At 38.5% G+C, this 21,126-nt stretch overlaps 1 protein-coding gene across 4 annotated transcripts in view; it reads right to left on the bottom strand.

The window, feature by feature from the left end:
- LOC127571451 (protein bassoon-like) overlaps window positions 1-21,126 on the bottom strand; it is a 389,147-nt gene that overhangs the window by 27,508 nt on the left and 340,513 nt on the right. For 2 of the 4 annotated variants that reach the window (XM_052017819.1, XM_052017817.1), the window contains one exon: window positions 14,721-14,861. The gene's annotated coding sequence lies outside the window, so the exon portion shown is untranslated. Of the gene's footprint in view, window positions 1-7,946; window positions 8,027-14,720; window positions 14,862-17,480; window positions 17,511-21,126 lie in introns of those variants that run through there. The other 2 variants (XM_052017818.1, XM_052017816.1) reach the window with 2 other exon arrangements.

Raw genomic sequence — 21,126 nt, 5'->3', positions numbered from 1 at the left:
ACAGATTCCATGATGCTATTTCATGGAAGAACAGGGGACTTTTCCCGTGATCTGAACAATACATATTCTTCAATGACTATAACAAAAAATAGTTTGACTTGTCATTATAATGTTGATGTTTATGGCAGTAAGCTACATTTCCTATATTTTAACAGTGATTGCATTCAAACACTATTGGCTGTGATGTTCTTTGTATGTCCTTAAGTTCATAACATAATATAAACACACAATTTTTCCTTCTTTCTTAGACATTACAGCCATTATACATGAATCCTGGAACTGTATTTTAAAAGATGCCCACACATTTTCACTCTGAGGCACTATTTCATGCATTTGTCCTTCAATACTACCTACTCTATCAAAGGGAACTTGATACGATAGCTGCAGTTGCTGTAGACTTATACCAAATGTGACCATGGCAATCCAAAAAACAAAATCCCCAGCATCGTTATCTTGTTCCAGACAGCAAAGTAAGGAGTGCAGGCTCCAGTTTTTGATTCTCTTACTGCCACAGTCTATTACAGTGCCAATTTAGTCAACAGCTCTACTCAAGCTAGGAATAGTGATATGTTGGCTGGACCTGATCAGAGTCTTGCTAACAACTCTGTCAGTTTCAGCTCCTTCATAGTTTGAAGTTATAATCAGTCAGGAAGAGAGTTATTTGCAGTTACCATCCTGTGGGTGAGCTTCCCTTGACTGAAGAAAACCTGAAGGATGAACTGTAAAATTTCAAAAGAATATAAAGGCTCCAGGGAATGCTAGATAGGCTTTTTATCTTTCAGCTTGACATTGGTTGATTTGGTGAAATAGCCCAGACCCTAATTAAGAGGGAAATAGCTATCACATAACCACATTGCTTGGTGTACATATGGCAAGATCTGGAGGAAAGATATTGAAGATTTGAGGAAATAGTGCATTTTACATGTAGGTATTTGGCATTTTACCACTATTCCTGCTTTCGCCTATTCAGTGGTATCTTCATTCTCTCCCACCCTTTCAAAGAGCTCTATTCTTCATATTGAAAGCATCTGACTGCCCTTTGAATCACCATTATTTCTCAAGATCAGACCACAAGGAAGGGTTCTTAGTAATGTCTGACAAAGGCAGTCAAACACATTGAGCAAAAAACTCTTTCACTTCTAAATGTGTGGCTAGGAAATGTGCTAAGTGTGGACTTGCTTGGAAAAGTTTCTTCCTCAGAGAAGTTCTGTGCAATGACTGGAAATGCCCAGGAGACCTAAATAAGAAAATAAAACAGCAGACTGACTACTTTTGAATAAAACATGCACTGATAAAGGTACCTCTAAATCGAACTATTATTTAGGAAGAGTGAATACTCTTGATTTAGCATCAAGTACAGAAGGAGGACAAATTGTCATCTTTGATTGAGGAAAAGTAAATTGCTATTATGCTTTCAAGCCAAAGAAACAGCGTGAATGTATCAGGCCACAGGTGATCCACCGGTCGATAACTCATGATGGGATTTTCACGTATGTACATAACAAGTGGTTTCCCAGAACTAGACAATCCTCTGCTGTGTGGGGCATAACAAAATGGAGAAATGCAAAGGCTGATCTAATTTCAATGTGATTAATTCTTCTCACTCCTCTGCTTGGATTGTTTTATTGATGAGAGGTGACTTCTGATTTTATTAGCAATGCTCATTGGATATAGCATTATTAAATGGAACCTTCCCAAGAGAAAAACAGTATACTTTGTGAACTTCTTGAAATTTGACTTTGTCAAGGATTCCAAAGCAATGCATTTTGAAACCATTTTCTTTAATTTCTATGCTGGCAATAGCTTTTGCTGGTTAAGAAAGTAAGTGTACTATGATAAATAGTATGATTAAACTAGGCCAAAGGAAGGCTGATAAAACTTCTTCAACCTGAAACATTATCTCTGTTTCTCCTTTTGCATGGAAACACTCTGACCTGCTGAGTGTTTCCATGAGTGTTTCCAAGAGAATGAATAAGGTTCATTCTATTTCCCACATTCAGGAATTGTGCAATCTATTCTGAACTGAGAATGAATCATGTTTTGTTTGCTGATTCCTTAGAATAAAAGAAACACAAAAGCTTATCTTGCTCACTCCTTTCACAGACAATGCTTTATTCAAAGACTGCCTCCGAATCATCAGACAGAAAGCCAGGCTAACTAGGTAGCGTTCTCATCCCAATCAAAAGGTTGGGTGTTTAAACTGAGGGCACGATCTAAGATAAGGTAAATGGTGCTACGATTAGACTCAAAATACTAATTCTAGTTTTAGAATACTAATTCACACTGTACTCAAGCAACACCCTGTCCCGTTGAAGCAAGATTCTCAAACTTTATTCCATTCCTTTTGCAATATAGTTCAACATTGCATTTGTCTTAATTACTTGCTGCACCTGTATGCTAACTTTTGTGTTTCATGTACAAGAACGCCTAAATCCCTCCATATGGGAATATTCCATAGTTAAGCTCCATTTAAACAATATTCTGCCCTCCTCATATTTCTTCACATATCACTCCTCTGCTAAATTCCGCCCCACTTTCTTAATCCATCCAGAAAGCATTTTGTGTCTTCCTCACAACCTGCTCTCCTTCCTAGCTTTGGAACATCAGTAAATATGACTACAATATATGGAGTTTCATCATCTAAAGCATTTCTTTAGACTGTAAACAGTTGATGTTCAAGCATTAATCCCTGACGTATTCAATCAATTACAGTTTGCCAACCTGAAAATGAACATTTATCTTAACTCTATTTTCTGTTAGCCAATATTCTATCCATGCTAGTATCTTACCTTCAATGCCATGAGCTCTTACCTTGTGCAGTATGTTTTTAGACAGCATCACATCCAATGCCTCCTGGCAATACAAATACCTGTCTACTACTTTAATAGTGTATTGCAACATCTTCACAATGATATACTAATCAAAGAGACCTACAGTTTCTTGATTTCTACCTCCCTCTTAAATGGGGCATTGTAGGAAATTTTGAAAGGTCTCAACCACCATCCCTGCTGCTAGTTCTTTTAAGGGCCTAGAATGCAGACCATCAAGCCCAGGGCACTTGTCAGCTTTTCGCCCATTCATTTGCTTAGTATCTTTTCTCTTTTATTTTCCTCCCTTTTCTCCCAGATATTGTAGTTTATTGGAATGCTTTTAGAATATTCTGCCATGAAGATGGACATAAAATATTTGTTCAGAGTCTCTGGAATTTCTTAATGTCCTATTGATAATTTCCAGCTTGTTTTCGAAAGGACCAATGTTTAGCTCAGCTACATTAAAAACAGAAAATGTTGGAAGAGCTCAGCCAGACAAGTAACATCCATGGAAGGAGAAACCAGTTAAAGCTTTGGGTCAGGGACCCTTCCTGAAAATTGGGAGAAGAATGGAAGGTTTACCGTTTTCAAAAAAAGAGTTGGGAGAAGAATTAAGGTGTAAGACAAAGGACTATATGGATAGATAAATCAGCTGATAAATACTAAGAGTATGGACCATTAGGAAGGCAATTTTATAGAAATGAGATAATGAGAGATGTGTTACCAGAAGGTGGAAAATTCAAATCTTCTGCTAAGCTACTCTCTTAATTTTTATAGAAGTTCTTACTTCATCAGATTTCTTGCCAGCTTACTTTCATAATCTATTTTCTCCATTTTTTTAGTCATCCTTAGCTAGTTTCTAAACAGTTCCCAAACCTCTGACCTACCACTAATCTATGCAACATTGTATGTCCTTTATTTCAATTTGATGCTATCCTTCAGTTCTTTAGTTAGCCACGGAAAGATCATCCTTTCCTGAAGTTTTCTCTAAATGGAACATATCTCCATTAAAAATTATGAAATATCTCTGTAAATGTCTACCACTTCTGAGATACCATTATACTTTATAATCTATTTTCACAACTCACTTGAGCCAATTTTGTCTGCATACCTTTGTAACTGCCTTTATTGGTTTAAAACAAAACGTATTAGTTTCAGATCTAAGTTTCTCACTCTCAAACTTAATGTAAAATTATGATTACTCTTCGCCTGAAGTTCCTTTACTGTGAGATTAAGATATCTACTTGTTATTAAGTGCAACATTCTACACTTTATTCTATTATGTTTCTATCTCCTTTTGCATCATTCACATGTTCCATAGCTGAATCTTTAGATAACAATACCTCTTCCAGTTTGGCATTTTCTACAGATGTGACCATAAGCTTCCAACTCTAAGCCCTTAGGGTAGATTGGTAGCAATAGGAATGCCCATACTGATCCCTGGGACATCCTATTTCCTTCCAATCCCATTCCCTGATAAGTTTCCTAATAAATATGTTGCCCATCAATGAGATCGGAGGTACCAGACAATGCCAAAGCAGAGATTTATGCACTAAACTGAATGCTCAATTCACTAATATAGTGACTGAACCAGTAAACAGTGGTCTGGGCAATTGATCCTTGACACAAGTTTAACTTTTACTATGGAAACTTGGAAATTTCAATTCAATATAATAAATCTTAAATAAAAATCTAGTACAGTGTTTTTGAAACTACCCAATTATAACAAAAAACATCTGGTTGACTAAAGTCCTTCAGAAAATGAAATCTTGACCTGGTCTGGCTTATATGTGACTCCAGACCTAGCAGGGTGGTAGAATATTAATTGTCCTCTGAAAAGGCCGAGTGATCCACTTAATTCAGGGGTCAATGGATGGAGTATAAATGCTGGACTTACCAGTGATGCATATATCCTATCAACAAAACATTGAGATGTAACACTCATGTGCCATGTTTAACTTTGTTTTACATTTCCCACTGTTGGTACATTTCACTTTTCATATCAATTTGCAATGCTTGAAATTATAGCAGCCTTTCACATGGAACTTTATGAAGGTGTTTAAATTTCATTCTTTGTCACACTACCATTCAATGTCTACTTGCGGTATAATTTCCTCAAAGACAGATCTTATTCTTACTGAATCAATAGCTCAGAATTTGCAGTCACTGATAAAGCAACTGTGACGCCACTGACCTTAATGAAAACTCCCACAGAAATCTAGCATGCTCTTTATTCAGAACTTTTCTGATGAATGGTTCTGATGAGGATCTCTGACATCCGGTTGTTTTGATGTCATCAAGCTGGCTGTGTAACCAGTTACATCAGAGAATTCAGCTTATCAGAAATGACAAAAATCCCAGGAATTTTCAAATCTTTAAAGGTGCTAAATAAAGATTGACATCTGATTCAATTGTAAGAAAAGTACTGTAAGTAATTTATTTTTCTTTTCGTGTTATTTTTACATTATGAAATATTGACATAAATGAATAATAATGCAGAAATATAAAATTAGTTTTTTTGGGTCAGATGCCAGATAATTTGTAAAGACGAGTAGCTAACAATTGATTCTTAAAAATCCTAGTAACCACCGAAGATCTTCAAGGTATTTCACAGTGGGACCAGTTCACAAATAGCTTAAATTCTACTTTGCTCCAGCTATTTCTTTTGATAGAGGAGAATAATACTGCAGGCGTTAAACTGCTGAACTGATGATGAATTCTGACACTTCTGTGTTATTACCACCACAAAATATCTTTTCAATAATGAAAATCACATTAAATTGTACTGATTCTCATAGAATTTGCCTAGTCAACACTCGTGAAATCTGCCAACATCTTGCAGATTCCATTCTTTGACCCTTACTCACATCCTGGGTAATGGCTTATTTTGAACTATTTATATTGTACATTCAGTAATTCTTAAATGATTTTTGTTTCAATTATTTTCCAGGAGTTCATCATTTAGTGCAAAATTAAATGTTTTTTTACATGATGAGGCCTATGTATCTTTGTTTGTGGCTTGTGCATCCTAGCCATTATGTGTAACTATTACTTCAAGGTTGGTGGGGTTACTGTTACCTTAAGAAGCAATGTCACATGCTAGGTTTGGTTACGTTGTGGGCACCATGCTTCAGTTCAGTTAATAGGGTTGACTGCTACAATAAAGATATGTCCCCTTGATGCTACAAGTCCAAGTGATATTACACTATACAAGTCCAAGTGTGTTATACTTCACAGCACAATTACAAGAGTAGCTCAGTATATGACACATGTCTGCTTTTTGTTCTGCTTTCTAATTTTGCATTTGGTTCCTTCAGTTTTACATTGTAAGATAGACAGTCTAACTGAAATAACATCTCCATTCCTCCTTTCAAAATGATGTATTCTAATACCTGAAGCACTCCTGCAGCTTCTTTACAAATATTTTCTGGCTGTTTCGTCTTCCCCAAATCAGGACAAAATGTTTTACATCAGTATGTAACTTCCAATTAACTTTGTCAGTCACGATCTCAAATAACTTTGGTTTAACAGTGTCCCTATTTCAGTTCTTCTCTATGCATGAGCCTTTGACTCACAACTTGATAATTTTCCTTTTAATCTCTGCTCTGCATATGCATTTTAAAGTCTTATCACATTAATGCCCAAAAATATTAAGTTTTGCTAATGTATTTTGCCATTTTAGCATGAATATCTGACATTTTACATTTATTGAAACTTTATTTTCTTTGATTTCAAAAGCACTCCTTGCCACAAGTTCATTTATTAAACAGAACGTATTCAAGGATAAATTGCTGTGAGATTCACAGAATTACAACCGTTATTTTAGGCTTGATAGAAATCAGAAGTGGTACATGGCCATGTGGACTAGGAGTTCTGGATTATTAACTTGATCTGTGTTGAAATAGTGTATCTCAAAAGGGGAAATACATTTCATTTATAGTTTGAATACAAAAATTCAGTCATGCCCTCACCCATTCTGTTGGTTAGTGCATGTAAGGATAAAACTAGACTTAAGTGTGACATGTGCATCACTTCGATACATACGCACACTTGTGTATGTACTTTGTCAACTTGCTGACAACTCATTGTTTATCCCCACACTTTATGCATCTCAATGAGTAACTGATCTTGGGTGAGTACTTGTCAGAAAGTGTTGAAAAGAAAGCAGCTGCTTCCCCACAGGGGAAGAAACCTATTACTCACCAAAGGACACCAGAGATGGGGATAATGTGTTAGGAGTCTTCTTCTCAAGCATAGCTGCTATTCCATCCTGTGTTTTCTCCTGAAACCCCTGACCTGGACTGAGGTACAATTCCAATGGACGTAGTCATCATACATACTATGTATTATATAAGATATCTTTATTAGTCACATGTACATTGAAACACACCGTGAAATACATCTTTTGTGGAGAGTGTTCTGGGCGCAGCCCGCAAGTGTTGCCACGCTTCTGGCGCCAACATAGCATGCCCACAACTTCCTAACCCATACGTCTCGTGAATGTGGGAGGAAACCCACGCAGACATGGGGAGAACGTACAAACTCCTCACAGACAGTGGCTGGTATTGAACCCGGGTCACTGGCACTGTAATACCATTATGCTAACTGCTACACTACCATGCCTGCCAAATTAGAGCTTTATTTTTAGTCTTAACTGTTCTGTCAGTCATCTGAGGCATCTGAGGCATCTGATGCAGCAAATATAGCTGCAGAAAGCACAAATGCACAACACATCAATTATTGCTTATTCAGAACTTCAAATTGGTTCAGTGAATTTGTTGAACATGACCTGCCTTATGCAGGCTGGTTTACTGTCACTGTGATTTTCAGATCTTTTCTTTATAATGGATTGTGCTAGTGCTTGAGCAACCATATGGTCTCACTCCTTTGCTCTTGCCCCATAGAAGACCAGTTTTTACCTTTCCAAATATTTATCCAGTCAACATCTCTTAACAGAAAGTAAACAAGTGTGAAGTCTCATTCTATAAGGTTGAGATTGTTTTAGATACAGTAAAAATTTCAATTTAAAGTGTTTACATTTTTTCTCTTGCAGTTTGAAAATCTCAGTTGGTGCTGAATTCATCTGTTCTATTTTATGTCTCTCCTCTGTCCACCTCTGATTGGTTAAGGAGGTGTGCCGGTTATTACACAATTCATCAAGGTCCGATGCCCTGTTCTCCTCTGTGCAGTCATCAGTTTGCATTTTCAGTAGCTTTCTGTGGTAAGGGCAACATTAGGTGATGCAATCTGTTGTTTAAGGATATTTTAATTCATTGACATCTCTAACAGATGATGAGGAATGTAGTTTCTATTATTCCCACCTTAATCTTGAATGGAATAAATTATAAGTATCGTTACTGTGTAGTATGACCAGCTATACTCCACAGAGTCAGATGTTTTCCACTGCATCAGTGAAAAAAATCTGACTGTGGAGTAAAGAACCTACCATAATAACGAAGACACAAAATATTCTGCAGATGCTGGAATCTGGAGCAACACACAAAAAGTGCTGGAAGAACTCAGCAGTTCAGGCAGCATCCATGGAGGGAAATAAACAGTCAATGTTTCGAGCTGGGAAAGAATAGCAGACAAAGAAAAGTGCTTCAACTATTTGCTAGGTCGAAGTCAGGGTCATTCTAATTCAGGGTGCTTACAGAATGTCTCTGTTGAGATGTGCTACATGTGCAACCCATTGTTGCATTGCAGAAGTCAAGATCAGCTCTGCTGGGAAAGTGGGAAACCTTCCTCTTTTGATCATTGCAACTTCTGCAAGTGGGCCTGGAAGGGATATTCAGCTGCAGTACAGAAGTCCCGCACCATACTCTTCGGATATCTCTGTTGCAACTTCTCTTCAGGAGGGCCACCTCTTCTTCAAGTGTCTTTCTCCTGTTTCCAAGTCAGTACTGACCTAATAAACGTGGAACCACTTCTCTTTTTTCCAGGATTTCTTATGTTCTGGTCACTTAATTTTGATGGTGAACCTGCTGAAATCACATGGAAGTGTAGTGACTAGGATTCCTTTACTTGAGGTTTGTTTGGCAGAGAATTGTGTGTAGTACTCTGCCTATGGCAGTAGGAGAGGTGTGCCTGACCTTTCAAAATAGCACTGTCCGAGCCTTCACCATTACTAAAACGTGATTTCCCTTGAGACAACAGCACAGTCATGATTCAGATTAAAATATTTAAACAGAAAATGTTGGAGCTACTCATGTGATGAGAAGTTGTTGGTCTGAATTGTCAGCTCTGATTCTTTCTCTACAGATGCTACCTGATCAGTTGAGTATTTCTAGTACTATATTATTTTGTTTTTAATTTCCAGCATCTGGAGATTTTCCACTTTCTGATTCCACCCAATGTGGTTGAAATTCTCACCACAAATTAATTTTAGACTACTGTTGACAGAGGAAAACTGTGCCTGGGTACACAAATTTTTCACACCAGAACGTCCATCCTTACTAATGATTTTTGTTAACTCATCCAGAAACATGAACAAATTTTGTTAATATCATAACATAACATAGATCTGCGACAATGCTGGTTTGTTGGGTGTTGTGCAAACTAATTTCTAAGTCTGTTTTATGTGATATAACAAGCAATTGAGAGAAAACCTGACAGACTGAGTTTAAGGTGGGGAAGTATGAGGTCATGCACTTCAGTAACAGGAATCAAAAGGCAGATTATTTCCTAAATAGAGAAAGGCTGCAAATGAGAGAAGGATTTAGGATCAAGTATGAATCACAAAAAGTTAGCAGGCAGATCTAACAAGTAGTTGAGAAGGCAAAAGCATTTTGGCCTTGTTGTGATGGGGTTTAAGAATAGGGAAAGTTTGTTATAGCTGTACAGAATGTTGATGAGGCCACACCTGGAATATCGTGCACAGTTTTGGTCCCCTTATATTAAAAAAATATAGTAATATTGGAGACAGACCAAAGGAAATTCACCAATTCCTGGAAGAGAGGGTTATTCAATCATGAGAGGCTAGATAGTTTGGGTCTGCATTCCTTGGAGTTTAGGAGAATGAGGGTGATCTTATTGAAACATATAGGATCCTAAAAGGGCTTGCCAGGGTAGATGTTAAGATGTTTTCACTAGTGGGAGAGTCATGAATGAGGAAGCAGAGTTGCAAAATAAGGGGCTGGTCTTTTAAATATGAGGTGCATAATAATTTGCTCTCTCAAATGTACCGAATCTCTGGAATTCTCTGCCCCCAAGGTTGGTGGAAGCCAGATCGTTAGATATATTTAAGGTAGAGATGGATAAATATTTGGAAGATTGAGGAATTTAAGGTTATGGGGAACTGGCACAGAAGAGGATTGAGGCCAGCATATATCAGCCATGATCATATTGAATGGTGGGGCAGACTTGAGGGGCATGGTGGTCTACTCCTGCTCCTATCTTCTTGTGTTCTTGTGATTTAATTATAACATAGAAACTTCCCAGCACACTAAGAATCACAGACCATTTGGTACATTAGTTCTGGATAGTGCTTTTTCTCCTGTCTAGTCTAACTCTTGTAATACATAGCAATCTTTGTTATCAAGGCACCATTCAACTTTCTCTGAAACTATATACACTCGTTCCTTCAACAATATCTAGTAAGGTTTGGTAGGATGATGGCATATGCACAGTTGTGTTCTTTTCTGGGCTGTCATTGTTATCCAATCACTTTGGTACTGAAATGTCAGAAAATCTCCTAAAATTTCTGCTAGTATTCAATTAACTTCTCTCTTTTCAGGGGATGATCAAGTGTTTCAAATTAATACTTTATACACTATTATATGAAGTAAGGAATGTATATTCATGGCTGTTTCATTCGTAATTAATAGAGATATAAAGTAAGAGTTTAAATTTCTGAAAAAAACCTGTAATGAATTCCAGTAATATAAGAGCAGTGCAAGTGTGGCAGCTGAATAATTACTTCAGCTGCAGGTGGGGATGATACTCTATCTTTTTTTTACAGTTAAACACAGAACAAAGATGTATCTAGATTTCCACAAATAGCTAATATGGGTCTGTTAATTTCCTACCAAAATCTAACCTGTGTCTTGCTGACGTCAATAAAGGCTGTAACAGCTGCCTTCAAATTTATTTCTTTATTATTTAACAAGTTTCTGTTTTGATTTAGTTGGTTTCTTTTATTTCACAATCTCTTGTGCAAAACAATTTCCTCCACTGAGGATTGGACTTTCCTTCAGGCTATCACTGACAAGGCTCTTGTCGGAAACTGTGTCAGAGTGACTTATGGTATTCTACCTCGAGGTTTCCCTCTTGACCTCTGCAGAGTGGCTAGCCTCTGCTTGATATTCATGTGATAGTGTCACTACGCAAGAAATCATAAAGCAGCAAGTTAGAGCTCCTCCATTTCCATGAGTTCTGTGATAAATGGATGATGAATGTTATGATAGTAAAATGGGACACATTGCTTTGCAAGTCCACATCATGTACTTCCAGGTCACGTGTAGCTCGGGTAAAAATGCTGAGTTGAGACCCCCACCTCTCTGTACTTACAATGTTTCTGCACCCTAAACTAAGAGCACAATCTGGAACTTTGACTGCAGTATTTTTACATCTCCTACAACATACATTATATGGTCTTAATGAGGGATGTAGGTAGTTTAGTACTAAACCAAGAGAAGGTTTAAGCTGTGTTCTCATGTCTTCTCAGAATGGATCGGGATTAACCACGTTACCTAGCAGGCAGAGGGTAACTTAACTTCCTTTACGTTACATTTGGATAGATCTAATTTAATGTGCATTGTTTGCCCATTAATTTCTTCTTGCACCATGGATGTGTTACCACAGCCAACAGTGGCACAATGGTATAACTAGTAAAGCTGGTGCCTCACCGCTCCAGTGCCCTAGGTTCAATCCTGACCTCGGTTGTTGGCTGGGTGGAGTTTGCACATTCTCCTGTGACCATGCAGGTTCCTTCTGGGTGCTCTGGTTTCCTCCCACATTCAAAGATGTGTGTGTTGGTAGGTTAATTGACTACTGTAAATTGATAGTGTGTAGGTAAGTGATAGAATCTGATAGGGAGGGGTTGTTGACAGAAATCTGGGGAGAATAAAATGAGATTAGTGTAGGGTTAGTGTAAAATGGGTAGGTGATGGTCAGCACAGTCTCAGTGGATCCAAAGGCACATTTCATGCTGTATGACCCTCTGACCATTGTGCGCAAAAATCTTTTCCACACATCATCTGGGAAGGTAATGGATTATCTGTGATAATTCTAACGTTTGATGCTATTGCATATGTACTGGCCTGGTGCTCCAACAGGACATTCAGACTTGCAGATAATAATAGTAATCGCAAGCTGCAATTCTGACAAAGTCAAAGGTCATTTGGATAGATCAGGAGACTGGTATGTTTCTGTGGTATCCTCTCATCACTGCCAGAAGCACTGTCAGGTTTCTTACTTCAATTATTTTTTCTTTCCTTTCCAAAGGTTGGCTGTACCTGTCCTGAGCAGCTCGATTCTATCAGATGCAATTTACCAAATTTGTTTCAGAAAATACTTTTCCTTCAACCTGTTTTAGTTTTGGGATTCATGGGAAGAGAAAGAAAATATAAAGGCATAAGTTGATTGAAAAAGTAAGTTTAGAAGCAGTGGGGGCGGGGATGGATGGTGAGCAGAAAATAGAATATAAATATGATGGTGGAAGGAAAAGAAAAAATAGAAAATCAAGTGAAACTCTTATTTCTTTTAGGGGAAGCAGTTATAACCAACTGTGTCATACATTCATACATCTATCACCACAGGAGTGGTACTTTGAACAAGGTGATTGAAGGCAGGATTTGCAATTATAAGAAAAATTGCTACCTGTCAATGAGAAATAAATTCAAGGTGAACTCTTTTTAAAGGCACTGTCACTTAAATACATTTTTGCATTAATGAAATCCTAGGTTCTTAAAAAATGTCAAATGTGCAAATATTTGAGAATAGGTGTTGTGTTGAGAATTTAAATCATAAATTTGAACAGATGAAAAAAAAATGTAATTTTACCTGGTACATTTGTCCAGGCAAAGGAATTTTGACCTCATTAGAAGAAGTTTACTTTTTCCTATTCTTAAATACAAATTCTTCCACTGCCAAAATAATAACTTTCCTTGCTTTGTAATGATACATTGTACTGCTTTTGAATCCAGGAACCACATTTAGACATGGGTAAAAGCTTCTGGCTTCCATTCAACCACCAACCTTGAGACACATTAGTCCAATTGTAGAGTTTGCATATCCCTCTAAACAACAAACGAGAAGGAATTTTCCAATTCTTTCCTCATTTGAATATAAACATACTAGAGACATGCTAGTAGGCTAACTGGCTGGTTTAAATTGCTTCTGATGTAGTTAAGTAGCAAGAAGACTGAGGAGAGTTGATGGACATGTGAGAGAGAACAGGCCATAGGGAAGTAAGTGGGGAAATAGGAATGCTGGGAATGTTCTAAGAACCAGCAGAGAATCAATGGACTGAATAGCCTCCAATATCGTAAAAAAATGAGAATAATATGAAAAAAAACACATCACACTGAAACAGCAGTTATACTTTGATATGGTGATATAAAAATAAGCAATTTGAACATGCTCCTCTTGGAAATTGCTCTTTGCTTCAAATAATATGATAGGAATCAGCAATGCTCTTACTATACTTCAAAATGTGTCACTGAAATCATTTGTTGGTGTTATGATACAGCTAGATATCATCCGAGTCTAAAGAACCAATAGTAACCCCACAGTCCTTTATGCCTGTGCCTGCTCTTTGCTATTGCAATCCAAATTCTCTCTTCTCTTTCCTTTCCCCTATTGTTTCTTACTCATATGAAAATAACCTTTCTTTTATATATTTCCTACTATTGGTGACTTGTTCATCTAAACTAATTACCTCTATTGTTATAAATGGGAAGAAAATGTAACTTCCTCTCTTAATTTATATTCCATGCATTTTTGATTGATTTCATTTTGAATCAAAAGATAAATCAGTTGAAAATATGAAGCTATTTGACTTTGCTATTGCAAACACATATAATTACCATTAATGAAATTCCAGGTAGTTACAAGGGGTCAACAATGGGAAAGATTTTTCAGAAAGTCACAGCATTAAAATCCAATGGCACAATATTTATAACCAATGAAGAAATGTTGAATAAATTCAAATGCAATGAATTCATATTCAATCTGGGCTGCCTTTAATGATATTGATCCTGAACAATACAGACCGGCCACATTCATAGTGTGCTTGTAATTAGTCACTGAGACTGCTAGGTGACAAAAATAGATAAGCTTGCCTAACTACTATTGCCTGATGAGATTACTTAACAGGCACTACCAGCCAATGTAATTGCTAGAAACTGCCACTATAACATCTCAATGGCCACATGAGCACAAGTACCCAATAAGCACCCAAAACAACAACCGTAACAATGGAAGAGATGATTCTATTAACAAATTGGATTATTATTTTTTTACCCATGTGGATCTTCGCTTCAAATAAGTCATGAGCTATTTCAGACTGCCCCTTGGGATACGTGTCATGCTAACTGCCACAGTGTGTTTCTGTGTTGTTTTATCCGTTTCTCTCTCAATTATGAAGCATGAATCAACCAAACCAAGACAACTTCCTCACACAAAAAATTTGATTACTTGGACTAAATAGTGTTAATTAGTGGAAAGAATTATTATGGTTTTACTTCTTGTAGGAGAACATAATATTATCCAAAGTAAAGCAATTGTTATCATGTTTATATTGAATGACGAACGATTTTGAAACTTAACTTCCAAAAGACTCGATTTTTCTTGATTATGTTACAGTGCAAGAACTCTTTTGTGTCCAAGACTTCTCTGAGCAGTTTTGTCCTCTTCAACCTTCACCGAATGTTCTATATTTGTAAGGAAAAATTATTATGGTGAGCTTACCTTGGCAAAGCTGTCAGATGCTGGGGTAATTTTTCCTGCAGTGCTGCATAAGGACAGTGAGGTTATTCATTCTCTGCCCTCACACAGACTCATGGCTTCCTGTTGTTGTCTGGCCTTCAATACTGAAGATGTTCTGCAGTCCTGTTGAGAGTAACACATTAATTCTTTGAATTTAGGACATTAATAAACTGCAGTGCAAACATCAGATGAATCAAAGATCAAACGTCTCTGTGAAGAGATGGATTCAGTAGAAAGATGCACAGTGTCTGGTGTGCCTGCTTATAACAAACATGACCATCAACAAGTGGCTGCTAAATGAACCAGAACAGAAATGTTTTTAAAACTTTTTGCTGTAGAAATAACTGTTTAGTTTACAGCCACTCCCCCACCACTGCTGTTGAATGTGGTGCCCATGACTTGCCTACTGACTCCTCATCTTTAATTACAGTCTGATTCCTGCCTGGAGCTTCAGGCTTCTGGGCCAAAGAACATGTTCCCAACACTTCTTGTGATGGTCTCCATTGTTTTTCTTTCTGTCCTGCAACCAATTATGCCATTCCCACAATGACATAAATCAATCACTGTAGCCTCTAAAAATCTTCATAAAACACTTCTTCTTCATTGACATCTTGCAACCATCCCAGGATTTAGATAGCAGTTTATTGAGGTTTCCTGAAGGCTTTACCTCTAGCTATGACAAAGTTTTCCCCCTATGGGATCTCTGACGAGTTCTGCATTCCATTTCCATAGTCTCCTGCTTATTCTTTGATGCTGAAAGGAAGCTCTGGAATAAACGATGGGGTCTCCCAGAGCTGCTCCCTCCAGTTGGTGGACAACCAACAGCAGCTCTGTCCCATTGGTTGGATAGAGCATTGGATCTGAGAGGTCACTTGTAAGATATGATTCTGTGAGCACAACTATTTCAGGTTGAATCTATTATTAAGGAAGTGGTAACAGGACACTTAGAATGTTGTTTTAAGATTGGGTAGCTTTATGAATGGGAAATCACTTTTGACAAATCTGCTGGAGTGCTCAGAGGTTGTAACCAGCATAATAGATAAGGGGAGACCAGTGAATGTCCATCCAAATTCAGTACCCTGTTCCCCAATTCTTCCCATATCCTTTTGACATTAGAATTACATCTAACTTCTTAAATATATTTAATGATTTAGCTTCAACTGCCTTCTGTGGTGGAGAATTCCACAGGTTCACTCTCATTTCTTGTCTCAGTCCTTAATGGCTAACCCCATCCCCGTAAACTGTGACACCTGGTTTTGGACCTGCCCACCATCAAGAACAACCTTCCTTCATCTACTCTCATCAGGATTTTACAAGTTTCATCAAAGTTCCTCTCATCTCCTAAACTCTGACAAATATAAATTCAATCATCCCAATTTTATTTCGTACATCAAATCCTGCCGTTCCAGGAATCAGTCTCATGAACCTCCACTAAACTCCTTCCTCAGATAAAGAGACCAAAACTGCAAACTGTACCAACATGTGATCTCACCAAGGCCCAGTACAACTGAATAAGACATCCCTGCTCCTGTACTCAGAACCCCTTGCTATGAAAGCCAATATATCATTTTGCTTTTTAATCGCTTGCTCGACTTGCGTGCATACTTTCATCAACTGGTATACAAGGACACCCAGATCTTTATGCACCTCCCCCTGTGCTAATCTGTCACTAATCAGATGATACCTGCCTTCCTATTTTTTGACCAAAGTGGATAACGTCACATTTATCCATATTATACTGCATCTGCCATGCATCTGTCCACTCACTCAAACTGTTCAACTCACACTGGAGCCTCTGCACCCACTTCACAGCTCTCACACTCCCACCCATCTTTGTATCATCTGCAAATTTAGTGATATTACATTTAATTCTCCCACATAAAACATTAATATACGTATATCAAAATATTAAATAATATTAGAAAACATGGGATTGGGGATAACTTACTGGAATGAACTGAAGATTAGTTAACGTACAAAAAACAAAGAATATGAATAAACAAGTAATTTTCAGGTTGGGTAGCTACAACCACTAGGGTACTGCAGAAATTAGCACTGGGGTCCCAGCTATTCACAGTCTGTGTTCTTCTCAACTCACAAAGCTGAGTGGCATTGTGGGCTGAGAAGAACACAGAGGGGCTTCGAAAAGACGGACAGACCAAGTGAATGGGCAAGGAATATAATGTGGAGAAATGAGGTAGTCACAGAGTCATAGATACAGCACAGAAATGGGCCCTTCAGCCCACTGAGTCCATGCTGACCGTCAATCACCCATTTACACTAATACTGCATTAATCCCAGTTTTTATTTCTCCCTACACAATCTCATCAATTCCCCCCAGATTCTACCACTAATTTTACAGTAGCCAAATTAACCTACCAAACTACATGTCTTTGGGATGAAGGAGGACACTGGAGTTCCCAGAGGACACCGTCACAGACAGAACACGTAAACTCCATGCAAACAGCACCAGAGATCAGGATTGAACCCCAGCCTCTGGAGCTGCACGTTACCTTTGTTTGTTTTTTCCTGACAGTCACTTTTAAATAGCTTGAGGTTGAAAAGTATTGGTGTTCAGAGGAACCTAGCTATAATTGTCCATGAATCACTGAAAGTTAACATGCAGGCAATTAAAAGGGGAACAACCCTGCTGAAACTGCAGCTAGAATATGATGCACAGGTTTGGTCTCCCTAACCAGAGAAAAATATAATTACCAAACAGGGAGTACAGCAAAGGCTCACCGGATTGATTCCTGGGATGGTCTGTTTGTCCTATGAGAAAAGATTAAACAGAATTGTGTTACACCCTCTGGGACTTTAGAAGAATGACAGGTGTTCTTGTTGAAACATACTTAATTCTTTCAGGGCTTGACAGTATTGTGTCAGGGATAATATTTCCTCTGACTGGGGCATCAAGAATGAGGGCTCTCAGTCACAAAAGGGATCAGCCATTTAGAACTGAGATGAGAAGAAATTTCTTCACCCAGAAGGTAGATAGTCTTTGGAATTTTCTACTCAAGAGGATTGTGGGGGCTGTCTCTGAGTATATTGAAATCAAAGAATAATAGGCTTTAGGATATTAGGAAATCAAGGGGTATGGGGAAAATGCAGAAAAATAGCACTAAGATAAAAAGGTATTTATTTGTCACATGTACATCGAAACACACAGTGAAATGCATCTTTTTGCATTACTGAGAATGTGCTGGGGGCAGCCCACAAGAGTCACCACTCTTCCGGTGCCAACATAGCATGCCCACAACTCCTGATAAAAGATCAATTGTGACCTTATTGAATGGCTGAACCTGTATGAGGGGCTGAATATCCTACTTCTGCTTCTGTTTTTTTATGTTGTTTTGCTACTTAACTAGTGTTTGGGACAACATTCTGTGTTTTAAACACAGATGTTTGCAAGGAGGACTTTGCAAGGTCAGTTGGGTTGGATAAGACTTTGTCTGGTGCCCTGGGGTTTGTCTGGTTCTACTCTTACTCAATTTAAAATACCAGTTTCAGTTCAACTGAAAGTGTTGCTGTGCCATTTTGGAAGGCAATTAAAAGTCAAGTATATTGCTGCGAGTCTGAAATCACATATATACCAGATTTCCCTCTATGAGGGACATTAGACTAAATAGATGTTGATGACAATCTGACAGTTCCATAGTTAATATTATTGAGACAGGGATTTGAACGTGTCTCTGCATTGCTAATCCAGGCCTCTGGAATACCTATCCAGTAATGTAACCATTGTACCATCATTCGCCCTTCAGTAGTGTGCCCAAATATGTAGGACATATGACTACCAATTTGTGTCCTCTAAGCTCCACAACAGCAGAGTGAAAATGATCAGATAATCAGTTTCAGAGATAGAACATAGAACATAGAACATAGAACAGTACAGCACAGAACAGGCCCTTCGGCCCATAATGTTGTGCCAACATAGCTATTCCCTCATACCTACAGGATGCCCATATCTCTTTATTTTCCTCTCATTCATGTGCTCATTCAAGCCCCTCTTAAAAGCCCCCAATGATTTTGCCTCCACCACCCTATCAGGCAATGCATTCCAGGCATCCACCACTCTCTCAGTAAAAAACATACCCCTTACGTCTGTTCTGAACCTACCCCCTCTCACCTTAAATGCATGCCTCTCAATAATGGGAAAAAGATATTGCATGTCCACCCTATCTATGCCCCTCATCATTTTAAACACTTCCAACAGATCACCCCAGCCTCCGGCACTCCAGAGAAAAGAGCCCAAGTTTGTCCAGCTTTCCTGATAGCACTTGCCCTCTAATCCAGGCAGCATCCTGGTAATAGATGTTAATAGAGGTATAAAATAGGTTACGTGCCTGGAGATTGCTTCCCTGGTGTTGCTCAGATTAGTGCTGATCTAAGAGGACACACAAGGCCTCAAGTTAGCATCTATCCAAATGGTAGTTCACACTAAATTCTATTTGAACACCTTTACATGCATACATTGGACATTTACCAGAATAACACCAGGATTCAAAGAGTAAAGGAGGACAAAAAGGGGGCATGAGATAACTTTAGCAGAGAAGATTAAGGAAAATCCGAAGAGATTTTATGTACATTAAGGGAAAAAGAGTAACTAGAGAGAGAATAGGGTCCCTCAAAGTCCAAAGGAGACACCTTTGTGTGGAGCTGCAGAAGATGGGCAAGGTACTTAATGAATATTTCTCCTCTGTTTATACTGTGGAAAAAGACATGAAGACTTCGGAACTAGGAAAAGTGGGGAGGTCTTGAGGATAGTCCACATTACAGTAGAGGAGGTGCTGGATGTCTTAAAAGAATGAAGGTGCACAGATCTCCAGGGCCTGACCAGGTATATCCAACAACACTTTGGGAGGCTAGAGAAGAAATTGCAGGATCCCTGGCTGAGATATTTGTATCATCGTTTCGCCACGGGTAAGGTGCCGGTATAAGACTGGAGGGTAGCGAATGTTGTGCCTCTATTTAACAAGGACAACAAAGAAAAACCTAGGAACTATAGGCCAGTAAGTCTAACATCTGTGGTAGGTAAGTTACTGGAGAGGATTCTGAGGGATACGATATAAGTCAGCATGGCTTTGCGCCAGGGAAATCATGTCTTACAAACTTGATTGAGTTTTTTGATGAGGTGACCAAGAAAGTCGATGAGGGCAGGGTGGTTGACGTGGTTTATATGGACTTCAGTAAGGCCTTTGATAAGGTTCCACATGATAGGCTGCTCTGGAAGGTTCGGTCGTATGGAATCCAAGAAGGTTATCAAAATTACAGGGGAATCTCGATCAGTTGAGTAGTGGGCCAAGGAATGGCAAATGGAGTTAATTCAGATAAGTGTGAGGTGTTGCATTTTGGAAAGTCAAATCCAGGTGGACTTCCACAATGAATGGCAGGGCCCTGGGGAATGTTGTAGAACAGAGGGACCTTGGAGTACATGTATCGGTTCACCAAAAGTGGGAGTCCACAGGTAGACAGGGTGGTGAAGAAAATTTTTGGCAGACTGGCCTTCATAAGTCAGGACACTGAGTATAAAAGTTGGGAGGTCATCGTGTAGTTATACAGGACTGAAGTATTGTGTTCAGTTTTTGGTCACCCTGATATAAGATAGACGTTATTAAACTGGAAAGAGTGCAGAAAAAGATTTCAAGGATGCTGCTAGGACTTGAGGCAATGAGTTATAGGGAGAGAGTGGGACAGGCTAGGACCTTATTCCTTAGAGCATAGGAGACTGACGGGTGATCTTATAGAGGTGTATAAAATCATGAGGGGCATAGATAGGGTGAATGCACTCAGTCTTTTTACCAGAGTTGGGGAATCATGAGCTAGAGGGCATAGGTTCAAGATGAGTGGGGAAGATTAAAGAAGAACTTGAGGGCAACTTTTTTTATACAAAGAGTGGTATCCATGTGGAATCAGCTGCTAGAGGAAGTGGTTGAGGCAGGTACAATAGCAACTTTTAAAAGACCGTTGGACAGGTACATGGATTGGAAAGGTTTAGAAGGTTATGGGCCAAACGCTGGCAAATGGAACTAGTTTGGATGGGGCATCTTGGTCAGCATGGACCAGTTGGGCTGAAGGGTCTGTTTCTGTGCTGTATAACTCTCTATGAGTAAAGTCATAAGAGATTACATAAACTACAATTCAAATGCCTTGAATTTAGAAAGTTAAGAGATGATTTGATTGAAGTTTTTAAGATAGGGTAGATAGAGAGAAACTATTTCTGCTGGTTGGACAGTCTAGGAAGAGGCATTATCTGAGAATCTGTGAACAAGCAGATCCTCTGCTGCTGAGCTTATGATGTCATGTGAGTTTTTCAGAAATGTGGTAGGAAACTTTCATGTAGAGTGTGATATAATTTTGGAATTCACTTTTGCAAACATGAATTGAT

Source organism: Pristis pectinata, chromosome 6 (genome assembly GCF_009764475.1).
Source record: "Pristis pectinata isolate sPriPec2 chromosome 6, sPriPec2.1.pri, whole genome shotgun sequence".
NCBI classification, from domain to species: Eukaryota; Metazoa; Chordata; class Chondrichthyes; order Rhinopristiformes; family Pristidae; genus Pristis; species Pristis pectinata.
The sequence above is the reverse complement of the archived record's forward strand: the minus strand, read 5'-3'. Positions and strand labels throughout refer to the sequence as shown.